Source organism: Raphanus sativus, unplaced genomic scaffold (assembly GCF_000801105.2).
Source record: "Raphanus sativus cultivar WK10039 unplaced genomic scaffold, ASM80110v3 Scaffold0024, whole genome shotgun sequence".
In the NCBI taxonomy this organism is placed as follows: Eukaryota; Viridiplantae; Streptophyta; class Magnoliopsida; order Brassicales; family Brassicaceae; genus Raphanus; species Raphanus sativus.
In genome coordinates, this window is record NW_026615348.1 from 25,965 (window position 1) to 48,270 (window position 22,306).

Consider the following 22,306-nt stretch of genomic DNA (forward strand, 5'->3'; position numbering starts at 1 on the left):
TGTGCTACGAGTTTAGCTTCTTCTGGAGGCTGGTTACTGGACATCTTTGGCTTGACAATCTTGATTGGATCATAGTAAATCTTTGGGTTGATCAGAGTCAAGCACATCTTGTTTGTTTGTTAATCACAAACAGCTCCAACTGTGGCTAAGAATCCTCTTCCAAGTAGTATAAAAGAATTCCAATTTAACTTTATGTCTAGGACATGGAAGTCAACTGGAACTAGGGCATTGCCAATCTGTACCTCAAGGTCTTTGGTGACTCCCGATGAACTCTTCCTTGAACAATCTACAAAGCAAAAGAATTCCTTTGTAGGTTCAATCTTCAGACCTAGGTGATCTGCTATAACATTTGGTATGATGCTGGCTGATGCTCATGTATCACATAGTGCCCTAGTTATTTCAATGCCCTTGATGCGGCATGGAATAATAAATTCCCCTGGGTCACTCTTCTTCTTCAAGGTAATCTTGTTCTTCAGCTCATCTCTGACTTGGTCGAACATCTTTTCAATATCAGCCTCTGTAACTCTAGTCTCTCTGAAGAACATCCACAATCTGTGTGTGAAGTAAGCTTCTTCAAAGGGTCTGTCTATTGGAATCTTCAAGACTCTCTTCTTGAAGTTTTTCAACTATGTCGGTTAGCCTCTCTTTTAAGGTGCTTGGGAACCTTCTCTTTCCTTTTTCTTAAGGTCCTCCTTTCCTTTTCTATCTTCATAGGCTCTGATGTATCCTCCTCTGATTGGTTATCTGAAGGTTTAGGTCGGGGTTTGAGTGCATCGATCTTGGTTATGTCGATCTTTGGTAGTTTCACTCGCGGTTTAGGAACTTCGCATCGATTGATGACAGTAGTGTCCTGTCGATCGATGGCGGTGGCAATAGGGTGATCGATTTCCTCCTTTTCGGATGGATCGTCGAAAGGGTGGAATGGGTTCGGGTGTTTCTCTGCGAACTCTTCATGCGTGATTATTCGAACTGGGTTGCTCGTAGCCGTATATCTGGTGGACTATGTCGATCGATTCCGTACTTCGAACATCGAACGGTAGTCTTCTTCCCATATTGATCGATCACGTTCATCTTCTATCGATTCTTGGGTGTCAATATGCGTAGCATCGCCGGCTCCAACAACCTTTTTATAGGGGTTCCCATATTCATCCACTACCCAGAAATCTTCTACCACAATAGCATTGATGTGGTGTCTGATGAGATCTTCTTCTCTGGCTTTGATGAAAGCTTCTTTTCTCTTGATAGCTTTAGAAGTCTGAACACAACATCTATCTTCCCATTGAAATCCACTGTGAGCTTCTGTTGACCCTCTGGAACTGAGTCAAGCATAGCTCCAAACTTGCTCTCTTGAGTAGGTGGTGGTGGATTCTGATAGAAATAATTTGCGAGGTTCTTGTTGCTGTTGAAGTTGTTGTTGCTGAAGGGTTTCTTGTACTGTGAATTCTGGTTGAAGTTGCTCCTCTGACTGTTGCCATAGAAGTTTCTGTTCTAGCTCTTATTCCTATATCTCTAGAATCCTCCTATGTAGTTCACATCATCTTCCTCATCAGTCTCAGTAATCTCTACATCTTCAGCAAAACTGACTTGCTTGTTAAAGCTGTCCAGCTTGGTTTGCATTTCGTCCAACTGCTCTAATCCTAAAGCATTGGCCGCTTTTCTCCTTTCATAATCAGTGTTCTTGGTACTGTTGCTAGTAGCCAAATCCTCAATAAGTTTTACTGCCTCTTCTGGATTCCTGGTGGTTAAGTTTCCTTCACTAGATGTATCTAGATCCATCTGGTAGACCATATCTAATCCTCTGAAGAAAGTTCTTAGTAGCTGCACTTGGTTGAATCCATGTTGTGGGCAATCTCTCTGATAGGTCTTGAAACGGACCGAACAGCATTTGAAAGGTTCTGCATTCTTCTGCCTTAATGTAGCAATCTTAGTTCTCAAGTCTTCTGTGAGTGCTTCATCAAACAAGTTGATCAAGAAAGCATTCTTGATGTCATTCCAGGATGTAAGAGATCCTGGTGATAGTTACTTAAGCCATTGCAAAGCTTCCCCAGTAAGAGAGTGCTTGAAAAGCTTGCAATGTAGGCAGTCAGCTGGTACTCCATTGGCTGTGACAACTAATATGAGATCCTCGTACCTCTTTAGATGGTCCATAGGATGCTCGTTAGGTGCTCCACTGTAGGGTATCTGTCCTACAAGTGTGTAGTAGATAGACTTCACCTCAAAATCGGTCATCTGAATCTCTGGAGGGCGGATTGCAGATCTGTTGGCATAGTATTGATCTGGACGGTTGTAGTCAGCCAGTGATCTATTTCTGGTGGCCTCTTCTGCAGCTTGAGCAGCAGCTTTAGCTTCCGGATCAGGGATTGTGATTCCCAAATCATTAATCTTTTGACCTTCTGCATTACGCAGGTGACCATCTTGGTCACGCAGATTTCCATGTTCGTTCGCTCGGAGTATCAAAGTCGCGACCATGTTCTCAGTATCGATCGATGCGCAAAATGCGGTATCGATCGATGCCGGATGAAAGACGTGAGTCGACGGGTACTGAAAAGTATCGGTAGATGTGGATGGAATAGTATCGATCGATGTCAGAGTGAGATCGATCGATGCCGGTGAACTGGTATCGGTCGGTAGTGACTGAAACTCGGTAGACGGTTGGCAATGAGAATCGGTCGATGCACAGGTAGGTGTATCGGTCGATGTGGAACAGATCTGTTTGCGGATTGAACGTTCCAAAGCAGCGGGGTCCGTATACAATAATTATTTGTTTTCCTTGCTTCTGGTTATGCTGGGCAAGTACGTGAAAAGAAAAGTAAGAAAAATTTATCAGTGACAATAGTAGAAGAAAGTAAAACCTAAACTTAAATAAAATCTAATGATGATCAAAGCTCCCCGGCAACGGCGCCAAATTTAATGCTTGCTCAAATTATCCTATAGCAATATTACTCTCACCAAAAGAGGTCAATTGTAGTACTTAGGGATCGAATCCACAAGGAGTTAGGGAATCAATAGATCTTATTATAACTAAGCTAGGTTGAAGATTATTGTTATTGCAGTGAAAATAAAAGTAACAAGGAAATTGGTTTGAGTAGGACAATTACTCAAGATGATTGAATGGGTTAACTAGTATGATTTAAAATTAGTTAGATCTAAGGTTGCTATTCAGGTTATCAGGATTATAGAGGTATGATTCCTATGTGAGATGCTTGCATGATATTAAAGAACCCAACTAAACAATAGCCCAACTGTCGTTGCGACCATCTATTACTAGAACCGATGAACACGCCCAGGCGGGTCATAGATTAAGATATCGATCGATATGCCTATGCATGTATCGATCGACTTGCTGTCGCATGTATCGATCGATATGCTCTCGCATGTATCGATTGTCATTTATCCCGCGTCTATCGATCGATCACTCTATAGGAGTATCGATCTATGCGCTACTAGCAAGCTTTACCGATCGTAGGTTGAATACAGTTCACCAAACAATCACCCAGTCAGTTGTCGCTTGTTCCATGTGAGTTGCTGGCTCTAAGAAGATAGATCCAAGGATTGTATCTTTGTATTCATGTGTAGGTTAGCTACTCCTACACAAGCATTAAGCATGATCTTCAAAGATGAATATCACATGCTCAGGTAATCATATTTTGGGCTAGTCCCTCATACCTATTTGAACCTCAAATCTAACAAAGGTGTCTACTCAGACATAGCCAAGTAACACATAGACAAAATCATAGAAAGTTCTGTAAATAGAATAGATAAATAAATGGTGTTCAAGAATGCTCTCAGATTTGACAACTCTCTCTCTCACCAAAACTATTAAACTAAAAGCTATATTAGAAAAAACCGTTGTCTGCCAAAACACATAGGCAAGACATAAATACTAGAATAATTAGGTTAAAACACGTCAGGGGCATTATGGTAAATAGATGGTGTCTTGGGCTTCAAGTCGGTTGTGACCAAATATGGGCTTCTGCGGCTGAGTGTCGATCGATAGTACTGAGTGTACATCGATCGACGCGCGTCTCTCATTGTCGACCGTGAGTGGTCGATATGGTCATTCTCGGATAAAATCTCTAAAGTGCTCTAAAATACTCCAAAATCATCATCTTTCTTCCATTAGCTCATGTACCTAAAATATGCAATATAGACTCCAGAATGGATAGAATATATCCAAAAATACCAATATACCATGCTTAAAAATGGGTCAAAATCATGGTATATCATGCGTGACTATTTATTAATTGGGCAAGATGCATGGGTTGACGCAAGTGTGGGAGATGAAGGGTGTACACTACCATTGAATAATGATAAGGGGAATGGAAAAGTTGGGGAGGTTAGTGGATAAGGCGCAGGGTGGGAACTAGCTAAAGATGAGCTAGCCACTCAGGAACAACAAGATGGATATAAAGGATAAGAAGTTCTGAGTGTAGTTTTCGTTTCCCTGATCTTGTCCATAACAAGAAGAATTTCAGTCAAGATTAGGTTCAAGTTAGGTGGAGTTAAGTTTATCCATTGTAACCTGATTGGATGAGAACTTCTAGAGAATCAAGTGAGATATGTCAGGGTGTTCCAGGTCCACATGTGTGTCTTTCGCCACTGCTAAGGTCACCGAATAAGACAACTAAAGCACGAGGTGATTAGTGATCAACACGGAATAAGGTCCTAATTCCTACAAAACTTTGACTGACTCGATCTTAAAAACTGAATCAGACTGACTCAAAAGATAAACAAAAGAAAGAAACGAGTTAGTAAACGACGAAGACCCTCCCCCAGACTTACTTCATAACGTCTCGGTTTGAAAATAAATCATAGAGAAGGGTAAAACAAGAATATACATTTTTTGGTCGAGATTCTTACCTGGAGTGGGTGCTCCAAAAAATTATGGGTGTTCCATCGCCAGATTTTCACCTGGAGCGGCCGCTCTCTTCTGGAAACCAGGGTGCTCCGAATCTACAACCCAGTATTTTTCGAAGTATCTCGGATTTTTCTGCTTTTTGACCTGAGACTCAATAACTAAAACAAAAAAAAATAAGCAAAAGAAAAACAAAACCAAGTTATGTTTACACTTAACGGTGGGTTGCCTCCCACCAAATGCTTGGTTTAAGTCATTAGCTTGACTTGGTGACAGGGATCAGTCGGGTTGAGCATGAGGGCTTGTTCCTAAACAAGCTCCACAATCAGACAGGTTCAGCTTCAAAACTCTACTCAACAACCCTTTCACATCAGCTTCTCCTTTCTCTTTCGTCTCATCAGTGAGAATAACTCTGACTTTAGAGAAAGGTTTAGAGGTACCCTTACACTTTACCTCATACTCAATGGATTTCTCATCACACATATGAGGTACCAAAGTCATAGTAGGATCTCTCTTGACCCTTTTCTTCCGGACTTTTTCATTCACCTTATCATTCCCACTGAGTGTATGGGTATCAGTGTGAGGATCTCCATCCAGGACTTCCTTGATCTCACTGGTTTTACTAAGCTCATTCTTTGGAACCACCTTCAGCATTTCTCTCACTGAGCACTAAGATGCAAGAGACGTGTAGGTTGTGAAATTTGGTGGGAACAGCCTGATAGAAGACATTATTGTTGATGTTGGAGAAGGAGACTCTCTTATTAGGCATATCAACGATTGCTTCCACTGTAGCCATAAATGTCCTTCCTAAAATCAAAGGCATCTCATGATCCTTATTCATCTCAACAATCTGAAATTCAGTATGGAGAATACAGTCCCCAACTTGGACAAGAAGGTTGCGAATGGTGCCATAAGAAACTGCTCTGGAAGATTGTGCAAAAGTTAGAGTCACCTGAGAAGGCTCAACATTAGCAATGCCCATTTTGTCCACAATCGCCTTTGAGATAAGATTCACACAAGACCCGGACTCACAAAGAGCTTCCTTGAATTCCACTCCAGCAATGGAACATGGAAAAGCAAACTTTCCAGGGTCATCAACCTTAGGCAATGTTGGGCCCAAATATGGCCCGATAGCTATGATGAATAACGGAAAAAAATAACGGGCTGCGATAGGCCCATCACAAATTCAATCTTCAAAAGCAGCTAAGCTAGAGCCGGAGGCTGTGAGTTAAGGATGTTCACTAGAGAGGTCACGGAAAGGAGGCAGCTCGTGGACGTGTAAGTAGGCGCAAGACCCGGTCAAAGGGAAGCTGTTACAAATCCCTCCAATCACGGAGGGGATCTCGAGATCCAGTTGGTGGCGATCAAATGGAGCCTGGGGCTATTTAAAGAACAAGTCAATCAAGAAAAAGACATTCATTCAACCCTTGATACGCACAAGCTTACAAATACTTTGCTTTCTTCGTAATCATTATAAACATCCTTTGTAAACAAGTTCTTTACAAGAATCATCAATAAAATCATTCATTCATTCTACAAGTTATAAAGGGATTCAACCCACGTAATCTTTCCCTAATCTTAACCTGATCTAAAATCTAGGAGGTGAGTTTAATCCCTCACAATTGGCCCCGTCTGTGGGGAAGAAACAATCGAATTCCTTACTCTAACTTGAGGATGAATCCTACCGATCAGACAATGAATCCGTCTGACCCTAACCTCCCGATTCAGAGCGATGGCTCACCGAACGATGGAGGCTCTAGTCTCGTAACTCCGGAGCCTCGACCTGGCGATCACCGATCTGGGCAACAGCCTTCGGCTAGCGCTCGAACGAGCAAGACTGCCACTGGAGTGACTAACCCAAGATCCTCAGGTGGAACCAACTCCGGGCTTCCAGTCACCGAGAATCCTCAGCAGCAAACTGCTCCGAATCAAACGGAGGCTCAGCTTTCTGAGATTCGTCAGATGATGATGCAGTTAGTAGACAAAGCTCAAGAAAATGAGCGTACAATGCATCAGCTAGCTGTTCGACAGCAACGATTCGAAGAGATAACTAGATCTCTAAACACTACAACCCAACCACCGCAACGTCAAGGTCCGGGGGTCACTTTCCGAGATCGATTGGCTGATCCCTCGTTCCCCCGAGGACGTTTAGATTTTTCCCCTGAGAGCACTGTTCCGGAAGGACGGGGATCTGCTTTCCAGACACCTCATGCTGGGACAGCTCCCGCGTTTAACCCACCCGTCACTAGTGCTATGGGAAGTAACGTAGCGACAACCAGCTCCACGCCCAGCCAGATTGCTGACCGGAGCACTCGCTTGCCACCTCCGCCACCTATTTTTAGGTCCGGAACAGGAGTATCCCTCCCATCCGGGGGCAGAACATCAGCTTCGGTTTATCAGACCAGAAGCTCAACCCCAAATACGGACGGATATCAAAGAGCCGGTGAGCGACTTAGCCCACCAGCTGCATGGGAAGATGAGCCAACACGATTCCGTCAGGAACCTGCTCGTCAGATACCTAATAATGACCCAAATGTCCTTCATCTAGAGGGACCTGACGCCATTCGCAGATATATGGAACGAACTCACGCAGCTCTCCAAAAGTTGAATGCTCAAGTTCATAAGGCAACAAGCTCAGCTCCCGAAATCGAGAGCTTGATTGAAGAAACCCGTGGGACTCCATTCACTGACAGAATTGCCAGCTCTTACATAAGAGATACCCGAAAAATTAGAATTCCCGAGTACGATGGGACCTCCGACCCAAAGGCTATTTGAGAGCCTTCCGATTAGCTATCGTGAAAGCCCATTTTAAGCAGGAAGAATGTGAAGCAGGTTACTGCAGGACATTCGCCGAAAACCTGGTTGGAACAGCCCTCGAGTGGTTTTCTGGTCTTGAACCAGCCTCGATAGACAATTTCGATCAGTTAACTAATGCCTTCATGAAGCAGTACTCGACCTCTGGAAGGTCAGACAAGGAATGGGAGACTCGCTACGAGTCTACATCGAGAAATTCAGAGCAGTAAGAACTAAGCTCTCAAACCCCAACGACCACTCGCCATCGAGGCCCTTAGAAGAGGTCTGTGGTATAAATCGGAATTTTGGTCGGAGCTAACACTCAATCCTCCCCCGACTATCGATGATGCTCTTCATAAAGCCACCAGATATGTTACTTTAGAGGAAGAGACAGCTGCACTGGATAAACTCCATAAGAAACCTCAGAATCACTCGAAAGGTGAATCTCCAGAGACAAAGGGACCTCATAAAAAGGGGAACTTCCGAAACAATCAGAATCAGGGAGAGCATTCTTATGCAGTCGAGGAAGATAAGGAAGAGAAACCTGTCGCCACGACAACCAAAGCTCCCTGGTCAAAAGGCTTTGATAAGAACAAACATTGTTCCTATCATGATCGAGAAGGGCACTCAACTGAGGAATGTTGAGACCTCCAACGACAGCTGGCAGCTAAATTCGCAGCCGGAGAAATAAAGGACGTGGACCTTAAAAAGCCACCGCCCTATCAGAAAAGAGGTCCCAGGGATACCTCTCCAAAACGCGAAAGGTCACCCGAGAAGGAGACAGATTTGCCACCTCCAGCTCCCAAGAAAAGAGTCGATATGATCCTTGGAAAATTCCCCCAAGGAAAAAGCCTACAAATCGAGGCTCTCCTGAGCAAACCGTCACCTCAATCGAGCCCCGACTTGAGGGTGGACTGTATCCTTGGAGGATCCGACATATGTCAAGACTCCGTTAATTTTATTAAAAATCACGTACCAAAGCTGTGTCTAACACTGGACCTAAGCCTTCCAACCCCGAGTCCAATACTAAGATTTCTTTCTGGGAAAGTGAGACATCAAACCTTGACAGACCTCACGATGATGTCCTGATCGTCACCCTGAACATCGCAGGATACGAGGTGCCTAAACTTATGATAGACACAGGAAGCTCTGTTGACCTTATTTTCTACAACACCCTGAAAGGGATGGAAATAGACGACTACGAAATTATTGGCCAAAAAGCTAATCTCGTAGGCTTTTCCGGAGAAACAGCTACCTCATTGGGAACTATCAAGCTCCCAATCATAGCTGGCGGAGTAATGAAAATGACCAATTTAGTAGTCATCGACAGACCTTCCCTGTTCCATGCAATCCTAGGAAGACCCTGGATTCACAAGATGAGAGCAGTAGCCTCGACTTATCATCAATGTGTGAAATTCCCAACACCTGAAGGAATAACTACCGTACATGGTAGCCAGAAGATCTCCAGGATATGTTACCTGGGAGGATTCGAAATCCTCAAAAAATCCCCCCAATAGCAATTACAGATCCAGGAGGGTCGTGAGATGCAACAAAATATTCGAGGTCCCCCTAGGAACCTCACCGAAAAAGTTTGCATCGACGACTCAAATCCTGAAAGACAGGTAAGCATCGGATCTGAGCTACCTCTTGAGACCAAAAAGGAGCTCATTGACTTCTTAAAAAGCAATGTCAAAACCTTCGCATGGACCACCAGTGACATGAAAGGTATAGATCCAAACGTCACCACCCATAAACTGAGAGTAGACCCCACTTTCAAACCGATCAAACAAAAGCGTCGCAAGCTAGGCCTCGAAAAGGCTCAAGCTGTTAACGACGAAGTTGACCGACTTACGAAAGCTGGGTCCATTCGAGAGGTGCACTACCCTGACTGGTTAGCTAACCCGGTAGTTGTAAACAAGAAAAACGGGTAATGGAGAATCTGTATAGATTTCACCGACCTAAACAAGGCTTTTCCTAAAGACAGCTTCCCGTTACCTCACATCGACCGCCTGGTTGAAGCAACAACTGGCCATCGACTCCTGTCCTTCATGGATGCCTTCTCAGGGTACAACCAAATCATGATGGATCCTGAGGATCAAGAAAAAACTGCATTCATAACCGAACGAGGAACCTATTGCTACAAGGTTATGTCATTCGGGTTAAAGAACGCAGGAGCTACCTATCAGAGGCTAGTAAATAAGATGTTTGCTGGACAACTCGGAAAAACCATGGAGGTCTATATTGAAGATATGCTAGTCAAATCCTCAGCTGGAGAAGACCATATCTCCCACTTAAGGGAATGCTTCGATATCCTTAACAAGTACGATATGAAGCTCAATCCCACTAAATGTACCTTCGGGGTACCCTCAGGCGAGTTCCTAGGCTACCTCATAACCGAAAGAGGCATTGAAGCCAACCCGCAGCAGATAGCAACCTTTCTGGAAATGCCGTCACCTAAGACAACCAGAGAGGTACATAGATTGACCGGACGAATCGCAGCATTAAATCGATTCATATCCAGGTCAACCGATAAGTGCCTCCCATTCTATAAACTTCTAAGAAATAATAAGAAGTTCTTATGGGACGAGAAATGTGAGGAAGCTTTCAAGCAATTAAAAGCTTACCTCTCCGAACCTCCGATCCTGTCCAAACCAGTAATAGGAGAGCCACTGTATCTGTACCTCGCCGTATCAACCGCTGCAGTTAGTGGCGTGCTAGTACGAGAGGAACAAAACGAACAGAGACCTGTCTATTACACTAGCAAGAGTTTGATAGACGCCGAAACAAGGTACCCTACTATGGAAAAATTAGCACTAGCGGTCGTAACAGCTGCCAGGAAATTACGACCCTACTTCCAATCGCACTCGATCATCGTAATGACGTCACAACCATTACGAATGATATTGCACAATCCCAGCCAGTCAGGACGATTGGCTAAATGGGCCATAGAGCTCAGTGAATACGACACCGAGTACAGACCTCGAGCAGCAGCAAAGGCTCAGGTCCTTGCCGATTTTATCATTGAGCTAACATCTGAGCAATTAGACTCGGAAATGGAAGCTCCGAAGTGGAGCCTGTATGTCGACGGAGCCTCGTCAAAACAAGGCTCCGGTGTCGGGCTAAAGCTAACTTCTTCAACTGGAGAAACCATCGAGCAGTCCTATAGGCTCGGATTCAGCGCCTCAAACAATGAGGCTGAATATGAAGCACTAATCGCAGGGTTGAAACTCGCCCTGAGCCTCGAAATTCGAGAGCTAAACGCTTATAGTGATTCACAGCTAGTAGCTAGCCAGTTTCACGGAGAATACGAAACGAAGGACGAAAGAATGGGGGCATATCTCGAAGTCGTCCAAAACCACACTAAGCAGTTCGACAAGTTCGAGCTGACAAGGATCCCAAGAGGAGAGAACTCCTCAGCAGATGCGTTGGCTGCTTTAGCCTCCACATCAGATCCCCTCGTAAAACGGATCATACCCGTAGAAGGAATCAAAAAAGCCGAGTATCGACATAGCTACTAAAGCTGAGATAGACAGCAAGCCAAAAGAGCAAACCGAAGGTAACTACCCTGAAACGGTAGCTACCCAAGTTCTCACAACATTCTGGTTCCCAAAAGCCAAAATACGTAGCCTTAAAAAGCATACCTCCGGGAACACGATCCAAAACACGGAGAACAACGACAAAAATGAAGGTATTCCCCGGAATTCAGACTCCCAGGAGCTAAATCCTACGAATACCTCCGGGGGCACCATCCAGACCTTGGACCCAATCGTCTGCAGAGTCAAAACTATAAGTCGCTCAGCTCTCAAAAATTCATCTGGGGGCACCATCCAGACCCCGGAGAATAACGGGGAAAATGGAGATATTCCTCAGAATTCAGACTCCTTGGAGCCTAATCCTACGAATATCTCCGGGGGCACCACGACACCAGGTCCTGAACAAGAACCTCCCTCGTCCCTTTATAACAAAGTTGTAGGGAGAGAGGACTGGAGAACACCAATCATGCAATACATCCTGGAGGGAAAGACTCCACCCAATAAGTGGGAGGCTCGAAAACTCAAAGCATTGAGCGCAAGATACTGCATAATCAATTCTGCCCTCCACAAACGAAGCGTTTCCGGACCTTACCTAAAATGTGTTCATGGCCTCGTTGCTATGAAACTCATGAAGGAAATGCACGACGGCTCCTGTGAAAACCACTCCGGTGGCAGAGCTCTAGCTATCCGAATCAAAAGACAGGGCTATTTCTGGCCTACCATTATTGCAGACTGTGAGGTCTACTCTTCCTCATGCGACAAATGCCAGAGGCATGCACCGATTATACACCAACCTGCGGAAAAGCTATCCAACATATCCGCTCCTTACCCGTTTATGAGGTGGTCCATGGACATCGTAGGACCACTAGTAGCGTCAGGAAGTGGAAAGAAGAAGCTATGCTTTCTCTTAGTCCTAACAGACTACTTCATGAAATGGATTGAGGCTGAAACTTTCCAACAGGTAACCAGATTCGAGGTCGAACGATTTGTGTGGAAAGACATCGTGTGTAGACACGGCGTCCCATACGAAATCGTGACTGACAATGGAGGGCAATTCATATCTCACGACTTTAAAGTTTTTGTGACAAATGGAATATCCACCTGACCTTCTCAACACCTCGACGCCCTCAAGGAAACTGCCAGGCGGAGGCTGCTAATAAATCAGTATTAGCAAACCTCAAGAAACGCCTTGGAACCCAGAAGGAACTCTGGTCAGAGAAGTTACCTGAAGTACTATGGGCATGTCGAACCACCCCACAAAAGGCTACAGAAGAAACCCCTTTCTCCTTAGCCTACGGGATGGAAGCTGTCGTCCCAGCCGAAACCATTGCTGGTAGCCTCCGCCGGGAACTCTGTACGTCCGATCCTGCAGCTAATGACCAGCTCCTGACGGACAGCCTCGATCTAATCGAGGAAAGACGGGACCGAGCTCTGCTTCGCATTCAAAACTATCAGCAAGCAATGGCACGACAGTACAACTCCAAAGTCAGGCCCCGACAGTTCGCTGTAGGTGACCTAGTACTTAGGAAAGTTTTCGAAGGAACCAAGGAACCAGATGCTGGGAAGTTAGGAACCAACTGGGAGGGTCCCTACCGGATCATCCATGTGGTACGACCTGGCGTTTACAAGCTCCAAAAGGTGCGAACCGGGGTACCTGAAATCAGATCGTGGACCGCCACGAATCTCAAAAGATACTATCATTAGGTACCTAAATTTCTCGAACTACGTTAGGCTTGATCCCTTGACTGGGTACGTAGGCAACTCCGTCATGAGTGCAGCCCCAACCTCATTTCAACACTCTGTTCATCACGACCAAAGGGGGCATACGTCTGATTAGAATCACATAGCCCACAGGGGATTATATTATTATTACGATTCCATGTATTCGATTATCAATAAAGCAATTATCTTCGATACCTCGACTCTTTAAAAATTCAGGTCCCTACAAACACGGGCCTAAGGTCTTAAAACCCTTCGGATCAACTCAGGTCTCCAAGAACCTGAACCTAAGGTCTTAAAATCCTTAATAATCTCGAAGGTCTTAAAATCCTTCAAACGAAATCAAATTTGATAAACTTAAACCTAAGGTCTTAAAATCCTTAGAAACCACCAAGGTCTTAAAATCCTTCAAACAAAGTCAGGTATCCACGGATCTGAACCTAAGGTCTTGAAATTCTTAACAAAGGTCTTAAAATCCTTATCAAATCTCAAAAGGTCTTAAAATCCTAAGCAAGTTTCAAAGGGTCTTAAAATCCCACAAATGAATTCAGGTTCCCATGAACCATTCTCAAAAGAAAGCCCCAAACCGAACTCAGGCTCCTAAAAACCTTGAGCTAACCTTGATATTTCAGGAACTCCTCTTAAAGAGCCAGATACAATCCAAGTCGTCAAGACTTATCACAAAAATCCGAAGAAACGACTAAGTCAAATCAAAAGACTTGGAACGAAGCTAAAAACCAAGTTTAGATAAATAAAGGTTTAAAAGCCTCCTCAGGCTAACAAAGTTCAAAAGACCTTAACACGAACAAAGGTTTAAATGTCTCCTCAGGCTATAAGTCTTAAAAGAAAATGAAATAAAACCCATTGGGCAGAAATCCTAAAAGCAAACAAAAGAGCCTCAGCTCTTAAACTTCCTTATCACCTGAGCTCTTCTCAGCCTCCTCATCAACTGGATCATCTTCCTTGTCAGGAACCTCTTCCTCCATTTCCTTGTCGTCATCTCCCGGGGTGGCTTCAACTGGGGCTGAGTAAGAACCCACCAAGCCTAAGTTAGAACCGTACTCCCCAAAAAAAGAGAGATTAAACATATTGGTCTCAAAAGTACCTGAGCTCTCAGAGAGTTGAGGAAGAGGGAGCTTGCTGATCGAGAAGTCTGAGACTTGAGCCTTTTCGTACGCAGCAACTGCCTCCGGCATCATAGTCACCAAGCGGTTATACTCCTCTTCAGCACTCTTGATCTCGTTGTTCAGCATGTCCTTCAGGAGCTCAGTATTAGCCTGAAGTTCTTGAGCATAAATCAAAAGATCGACTTCATCCTTCTTCTTGTAGAAATTATCCTTGACGGAAACCAAGACCTTGTTGTAAGCGTCAGCTACCTCCTTTTTCCCTCTCCTAACGGCTAGCTTGACCTCAGGTTCCTTGTTCCTCTGGTTGTCTTGAAACGAAGCAATCAGTTCCTTGACCTGATACTCGGCTATCTTCCGAGCAGACTCCAACTCAGCGATCTTCCTACCCTTCACCTGGATATCCATCGTTTGACTCTCGATCTTCCCTTGCTGAATGTCGGCCTTGGAGCCAAGTCTCTTGACCTCAGCTTGAAGTTCAGAGACCTGAACCCGAGCCTGATCAAGCTCCATCTTAGTAGCTCTGACTAGCTCAGTAACCTAAGCTAGCTCACCAGCATTAGGGGCATTGTGCACAGTTTCCTCAAACCTGAACTGAGCCCTGTTGATAGCTCCAGCCAGCTACGAAAACGAAAACAATAATTTAATAAACATCTTCCAAAGAGGATAAAGTTAAAAGACTAAAATAAAAAACCATACCTGACCCATGCAATGGGCATCTCAACGTACTTCTCTTTGTTCTGAGATTGGTGATCGAAGGGAGGGCGCACCCGGTTCTCTTCATGTGCCTCATCACCGTAGCCAAACCCCACGAGTCATCCAAGACTGATCCAGGCTTCGAGTGAGTGAAGTTCCAGCCGACGGTTCCTCCTCTAGAGGAAGAAGAGGAAGACCTGGATTGTCTGTCAACCTGGTCAGTTCTGGACCTCTCTTGCTCCTCGGAAGCTCAAACTCATGAGTATCCTTCACTATTTGAGGGTCAGCTTCCACCTCCGGGACCTCGGAGTAAGGGACAACTTCCTGAACCTTGGGCTCGGAGCGACTGGCATCTTTGACAGGAGCAGAGCCTCCATCATCAAGGACATCCTTTGTCATGTCCCCGATCCTGGATATGATCATTAGGATCGACCATGGTACAAGGAGACGAACCAGTCAGGTCATGTGACCTAAACATAAGGGTATCATGGCCTTGGTTGGGCAGTTGGGCCAGGTCCGGACAGTGGTCGGACCATGTGGACCACCCAGGTGTGTCGGTGAGCCGGTGGGCACTTGGGATCAGACCAGGGGCTTGGGCAACCAGCTAGGACTTGTTTGTGACATGTCTAGAGGCTGTTAGGGCTATCAGGGACGTCTGGTAACTGCCATAGGCGAACAGGTGTGATCTGGACCATTGATTAAATCAATGGCCAGAAATGTTAATGAAGGGATGCAATGGTTAAGAAGTAACCACCCCTTCTTCTATATATATCAGGCAAGTCCGTGCCTTTGCAGGCACGTCAGGGCTTCATTCTTCTTCCTGAAACACAAAGAAAAAACAGAAAAAAAACAGAGAGATGGTCGGATTACACAATCCAAGACCAAGAGAGGCTTGAAGGCAACAAAGAGGCAGTTTTGATGGCAATCAAGAGGGGAGTTGAGAACGACCCTCTGGTGTGTTTTGATTATGGTTTACCACGCCACAGGCTTCCTCTACATCCTTACTATATATCCAAATAGCCAGGGAAGAAGAGAGATGACCGGATTCACTCTCAAAGTCCAAGAGCAGCTTTAAGGGCAGTGGTGTGTAGAAAGGCAGTTTCATGGCCACTGAAGTGAGAAGTGATGGACGACCCTTGGGTGGTGTTTGATCATGGATGAACACACCCTAGGCTTCCTCTGTGTCTTAGGGACACACGCAAATGGTCAGAAGAGAATGGAGAAGGCCGGACTCCACTCCCAAAGGCCAAGACAGCCTTGAAGGTGGATGCAGTGCAGAAACTGGTTTCATGGAAGTTCCATGAAAGGGATGATGGGTGCGACCCATGGTTGGATCTTATCAATACTGGAAGTATATGATAAGGCATGATAGAGGCGTGCAATGGAGGAGCATGGCCGGACATGATACAGGAAGCACAAGATCTAGTAAGATCAAGTATAAGGTAACATGTACATATGATTACTTTGTGGTTTATGTTGGTGTCTCTTGAGGTGCATATGAGGCCAAGTATGGCACGCCCTTGGAGACCATATATTGTGATGTATTGTATGGATACAGGACTCTGGAGAAAGGGCGGATCATAGTTGAACTAATTCATCCATATGGGATGGTAATTAGATGCTATACAGCAACTAGTGATTCATGGTGGTTCATGAGTGAACCTGATCTATGGTTTTGCATTACCAATGGCTTCAGGCCGTGGCAATGAGGTAATGGAATCATATGGTATGATAGGTATCAACCTTGGGTTGGTACAGGATTGGCTGAGAGCCATGAAGAAGAGCAAGACTGACCAGGTTCATTGGGACATGGTTCCATAGCCGGTTAGGTATGTGTGAAGACTCATCAGTTCTGAGTCATGTGGGGGTGGTTGGTTGATTGACTCAGGAACTGGTGGGAATTGTTAATCTTATTCTATGTTGTTCAGACATGGAGGTACTGAACCAGGGAGTGGCCGGTTCAGAGAAATCTCTCATGGCCTTGGTTGGGCAGGTAAGTGGAGATCTGATAGTTCCTGAAGGAATTGTTAGGATCCGACTTCAAATATCTCTTAATGGGTATTTATCATGAATTATCATGGTGAAAGATTAGTTTTATCTCATTGATTTAGAGGTGGTCAGTTATGGCCATATGGGCTGTTCATGGGCGAGATCAGTATGATCGAGGCCAGTTCTGAGAAATCTGACTTGACCATTCTCTTAGTTATGAATTATCATGAATTATCATGAATTTTAATTAGTTTTTGGAGCATGTTTGCTTGTGGTTGGTTTTGCAGCTGAAGACTTCCCAAAGATACTTGGTCTGTGGGGATGGTTGGTTGAATGACTAAGTACCTAGGGGGAGAGTTTATACAGGTATAAGGGAGTTGGACGAGTGGACGGGGAGCTAGGCAAAGCTACCTCGCAGCTCGATCAGCTGGAAGAGAGTTGGGAACCTCAAGTGAAGTGGTTCAGTTGAGACAAAGAGCTATCAAGCTCCATGGATGTGGCAAAGGTATGATCTAGCAATATTGCATAGATCTAGATATAATGGTTAGGGGAATGGAACCTCGGTTATTGTATGATCTGGATTAGGTTCGGGATCAACCTTGGAGCTGGTAGTAGTTGTGTATACTGACCATGGCTAAGGTGATTCGATCTGACCAGTGTTAGATTGGTTTTAGACCAATGGTTAAGTAAAGAATATTCCGCTGTGCATAAGTTGAAAAGATCTAAGCTAGGGAATGACTAAGGTAGTCTTAAGCTAAGGTCTAAGATAGACTTCGCCCTTAGGCGAAAGTACAGATAAAGATCGAAAAATTGAGTGGTTCGGTCAGTGTGTGGACTGAGCGACGTGAGGCATCGACCGCGGCCTAGCCGGCCAGGTTCGGGTCTTACATCCTTCACCGTGCTGAGGAAGGATCCTCCTTGATTCTTGTCACTTCCTCGAGATGATCTGGCAGCTCTGGTCGATCTACCCCCGGAACAGAACGAGGGCTGGATAGGCATCTTGTGTGACTGAGTCCTTTCTGAGGTACTAGCTCCCGATGAGACTGAGAATATCGATTCACCTTCAGAAACTGAATCAAAAGGAGAATCTTTAATCCCAAAAGACAAATTCAAGCATTAAAAATCTGAAATCAATAAAAGAAGGTTACCTTCTAAACCAGCAACCGTAACTGAATCAGGAAAGGAAGCCTTGTATCGTTCAGGGAACCTAGCTGATCCGACTCTCGTAGTAGTATAAGCTCCCTAGGTATTAGGGCTGTGCTGCAGCTTCCTATAGAGAGCTCTGGTGAGTTTACCGGATAACTTGACAGGGTCCTCAATCTCTGCAAGAAGAATCAAAGGGGGTTAGCAAATCACGATAAGCAAAAATGAATACGCAAACACATCCCTAAAATCCTAACCAGAAATGTCAGACCAAGAGGTCCTGAGGGCTCGGCCTATAGGGACCGTCGAAGGGTCAATCTTGACAAAGAAATACTTCTTCCGCCAGTCATCATCACTGGCCGTAAACTTAAAAATGCCTAGCCCTGGACGACAGGGGAGGTAATAGGTCCTGCTTCCGCCATCCTTAGTAGAGCTCTCCTTTATCAGGAACAGACTCATCAGCTCGGTCAACCCTACGATAATTCCTTCTTCCTTAGCCCTGGTGATGAACCCGTTTATCACTCGGATAACCGAGGGGCAAAGTTGGGAAAGGGCCAGTTGATAGTGATCTAGGAGATCTAGCAAGAGGGTTGGGAGAGGGAACCTAAGATGACACTTCGAGATATATTTCTCGTGAAAACAGAACCAACCCTCCGGAACGGTTTCAGGGGTTTCATCGTCAGTACAAGCCCTGGCTAGATTATTCTTGCCGTGAGCTTGGACGACGAGGTTAACGACATCCTGACTCTTCAATAGCGAGGGAGAGTGAGGTCCAGAGGAGGTGCTCTAGCCATCTTTCTTCTTCATCCTCTTGACTCTCGCTCCAATTGAGTCTTTAACCTTCTTCTTCTTGGCATCCTTCTTCATCTTTTTGCCGGCTTCTTGCTTAACCTTCATGATACGAGCACCGGAAGCAGAGATTTGAATCTCACCGGAGCCTTCCTTTTGACTCATGATAAGTAAAGGGTAAAAAGAAATAAAACGAAAGGGGAAGAATCGAGCTAAGTCGAGCAAGAATGGAATCTCTAAAGAAGTTAGGGGTGAAGAACAGGTTCGATCAAGAAGCAGAGATAAAAAAGAAAAAAGAAAATGCAGTAAAATAAAAAGAGAGAAGGGAAGTTACCTTGGAAACCGTCGAGAAGCGTAGAGAAAGTGGAGAGAGAAGCAGTTAATACATGCAGCTTTATATCCCATCACGTCTCGAAAATCGGAAACTATATTTCAAATTCTTTTTAATCTGAACCGTCGATCTCGTTAAATGTAACTACAGCCGTCCGATTGAGCAAAGAATATCTACGATTGAGATAACTGATAATCATTATCTCAACAAGAAAATCTAGGTTGGGCGGCTAGGTTTAGCTCCCGAGATGACAAATCGTCTCTCGAAAGCTCGGGGCAACTGTTGGGCCCAAATATGGCCCAATAGCTATGATGAATAATGGAAAAAGATAACGGGCCGCGATAGGCCCATCACAAATTCAATCTTCAAAAGCAGCTAAGCTAGAGCCGGAGGCTGTGAGCTAAGGATGTTCGCTAGAGAGGTCACGGAAAGGAGGCAGCTCGTGGACGTGTAAGTAGGCGCAGGACCCGGTCAAAGGGAAGCTGTTACAAATCCCTCCAATCACGGAGGGGATCTCGGGAACCAGTTGGTGGCGATCAAATGGAGCCTGAGGCTATTTAAAGAAGAAGTCAATCAAGAAAAAGACATTCATTCAACCCTTGATACGCACAAGCTTACAAATACTTTGCTTTCTTTGTAATCATTATAAACATCCTTTGTAAACAAATTCTTTACAAGAATCATCAATAAAATCATTCATTCATTCTACAAGTTATTACGGGATTCAGCCCACGTAATCTTTCCCTAATCTTAACCTGATCTAAAATCTAGGAGGTGAGTTTAATCCCTCACAGGAAACACCTTCAGATATCTAGGTGGAATCGGATAGGAAATCTTAGGAACATAGACTCGCACCGGTGGAATCTCAGCAGATTCGTCGGGAATAGTCGTTTCGGAGCTAGCAGGCTCCTATGTTCTCTCCTCTGCGCCTAAAGCAGTCCCAGCGAACAGCTGCTCCGTTTCTCTTTCCTCGGGTTCCTCACATCTCAGCTTTGTTGCATTACAGTGAACAGTCCTAGGATTATCAGTTTTTCCAGGGAGCATCCCTTGCAAACCTCTTAACAGTTTCAGAAGTTTGAGTAAGTTGAACATCCATCCTCTTTATGTGGTTGCTCACAGCATCATATTTTGTATTCAGGTCGGTGAACATGCTGTCCATCCTGGTGTTGATATATGTGGTAACCTGATTCAGTGCCTTGACCTGAATCTGCTGGCTCTGAAGCATCTGTTGCATCATGATGTTGAGGTTTTTCAGCTCATCTTTTGGAACACTCGCGGCTGTAACAGCTTGCTGATTGTTCTGCGACTGTTGCTGGTTTTGTGGGAAGGTGTTCTGATACCCAGATCCTTGTGCATGGTTGTTCTTCAGTAGCTGATCGACCTTAATTGTCAGCTCGTCAATTTTTTGGTTGTCTAAATTGTTCCCTTTCTTGGAGCGGTTACTCTCCTGATTCTCATTGACTGAGCTAGCTGCCATGTTCTCAATCTGCTTAAATGCTCCATCAGTGGTCTGGGTCATGAAGTCTCCATTGCTCGAAGAGTTTAGAGAACCTTGGTATTTCAAGTCCACACCATGATATAAAATGCCCAGAAGGTAATCATCATCAAATCCATGGTGAGGGCATTCTCTGCGGTAGTCATTGAAGCACTCCCATGCGTCGCAAAAAGGCTTGTCATGGAGCTGTCTGAATGAGGTGATCTTGTTCCTCAATGCAAATGTTCTTGTCTTAGAGTAGAAATGGCCGAGGAACGCTGATCGGACATGTTCCCATGAAGTGAGAGAACCGGTAGGGAGGGAGTTCAACCACCATACAGTTTTTCCATCAAGAGAGAATGGGAATAGCATGCACTTGATGTAATCTGGTGGCACAGCATTCGCACGAGTGAAACTGCAGACTTTTTTGAAACTCTCAATATGCTCCATTGGAATTTCTGCAGAGAGACCAGAGAATACTTTTCTCTGCACCAGATCAATCAAAGTAGGCTTGATCTCGAAGTCCTGGTTGGTGCAGAGTGGAGGAACAATGGCAGAGCGCGTAGTAGGGATGTTAAGCGGAAGGTTTCTCTCCCCGATCGGAACAGTCTGCGCCGCCTGTTCCTGCTGCGCGAGAGCAGCCTGTTAGAGCAGCATCCTGTTGAGCTTGGATGGTCTGATGCATCTGAAGCATCTGTTGTTGCATCAGTTACATTGCTGCAGAGAGATCATGCCAGTGGCCGTGATCACCCATGGTGGTGTTGGTTGGCCTTGGTTGTTGTCTGTTCTGTCTTTCTAACCTTGCGAGCTCCTGGTTGCTGAGTGTAACTAAATGTCCTTGTGCGTTGCTCCGAGTATGTCTACTGGTCATGCACCTGAAACATTAGCTGCAACAAAGAGAAAAGAGCAAGTTAGAGGTCTTAGACTAAATAAATAACCAAAAAATAAAGGTAAAAAAGATGGTCTCCGGCAATGGCGCCAAATTGATATTACGTGTATACGCACACCAATTAACTTAATGTACACTACCACAATCGAATGGTATGTCGAGGTAGCACTTTAGGATCGAATCCACAGAGACCAACTATTACACTTTATTTTTATGGGATCAATATCAAGTTAAAACAATATGGGGGTTTTGATTGAGGGTAACGTGACAAAGAAGAAAATAATGTAAATTCAATTTAAAGAGAATGCTAGTAAATGCATCGACAAAAAAGTCATATGTATCCTTGTCCTTGATCTGCAACCTAATGTTTGCAAGACTAATTTAACAGTGGAGAATTCGCAAGATTTTTGTGACTATTTCATGCATGTGAAAGATACATGACGAACATCTTGTAACTATAATGTTCATAAGTAAGACGCAGCAGCATTGATTCGCATTAATGCCATAGAGTAATTGAGAATTCTCCCCATCAAATTGGTTTTGGGTCAGGAACCAAAGATCCCCATCTAGAAAATTTGGATAAGTTGGTACTTGTTCCACTACACCGCTAAAAGATGGGACCTCAAAAGAGCTTATGAATATGTTGGATATGATCTCCATTGATGATAAAATTTAGAAGATTTTATAAGATTTATTAAAAGACTCAAAGTTAGTCTATCCAATATAAGGGAGAGAAAATAAACAGCTAGAGAATGTGTGAGTTAAAATGAATTATCATTGATCATCGGACTAAAAAGCGTGAATGAAAGTCAAAAATGAATGTATGGAGATAATTCTATTACAAAGATTGATATATGAGTTGCCAGATTCATTTACTAACCCTAAAAAAGTGATTAAGTCACAAGTACCAGTTGTAAATGCTCCAGTTAAAATGAATGTCCGAGAAAGAAAATATCAAAATGCTAATGAGT

The 22,306-nt window shown here is 44.4% G+C and overlaps 1 non-coding gene across 1 annotated transcript; it reads left to right on the forward strand.

Annotated features, from left to right (window-relative positions):
• Positions 1-20,579: 20,579 nt before the first annotated feature.
• On the forward strand, positions 20,580-20,686 carry LOC130500730 (small nucleolar RNA R71). The gene has a single exon (XR_008939288.1). It is a non-coding gene; the product is annotated as a small nucleolar RNA R71 (small nucleolar RNA).
• Positions 20,687-22,306: the final 1,620 nt, after the last annotated feature.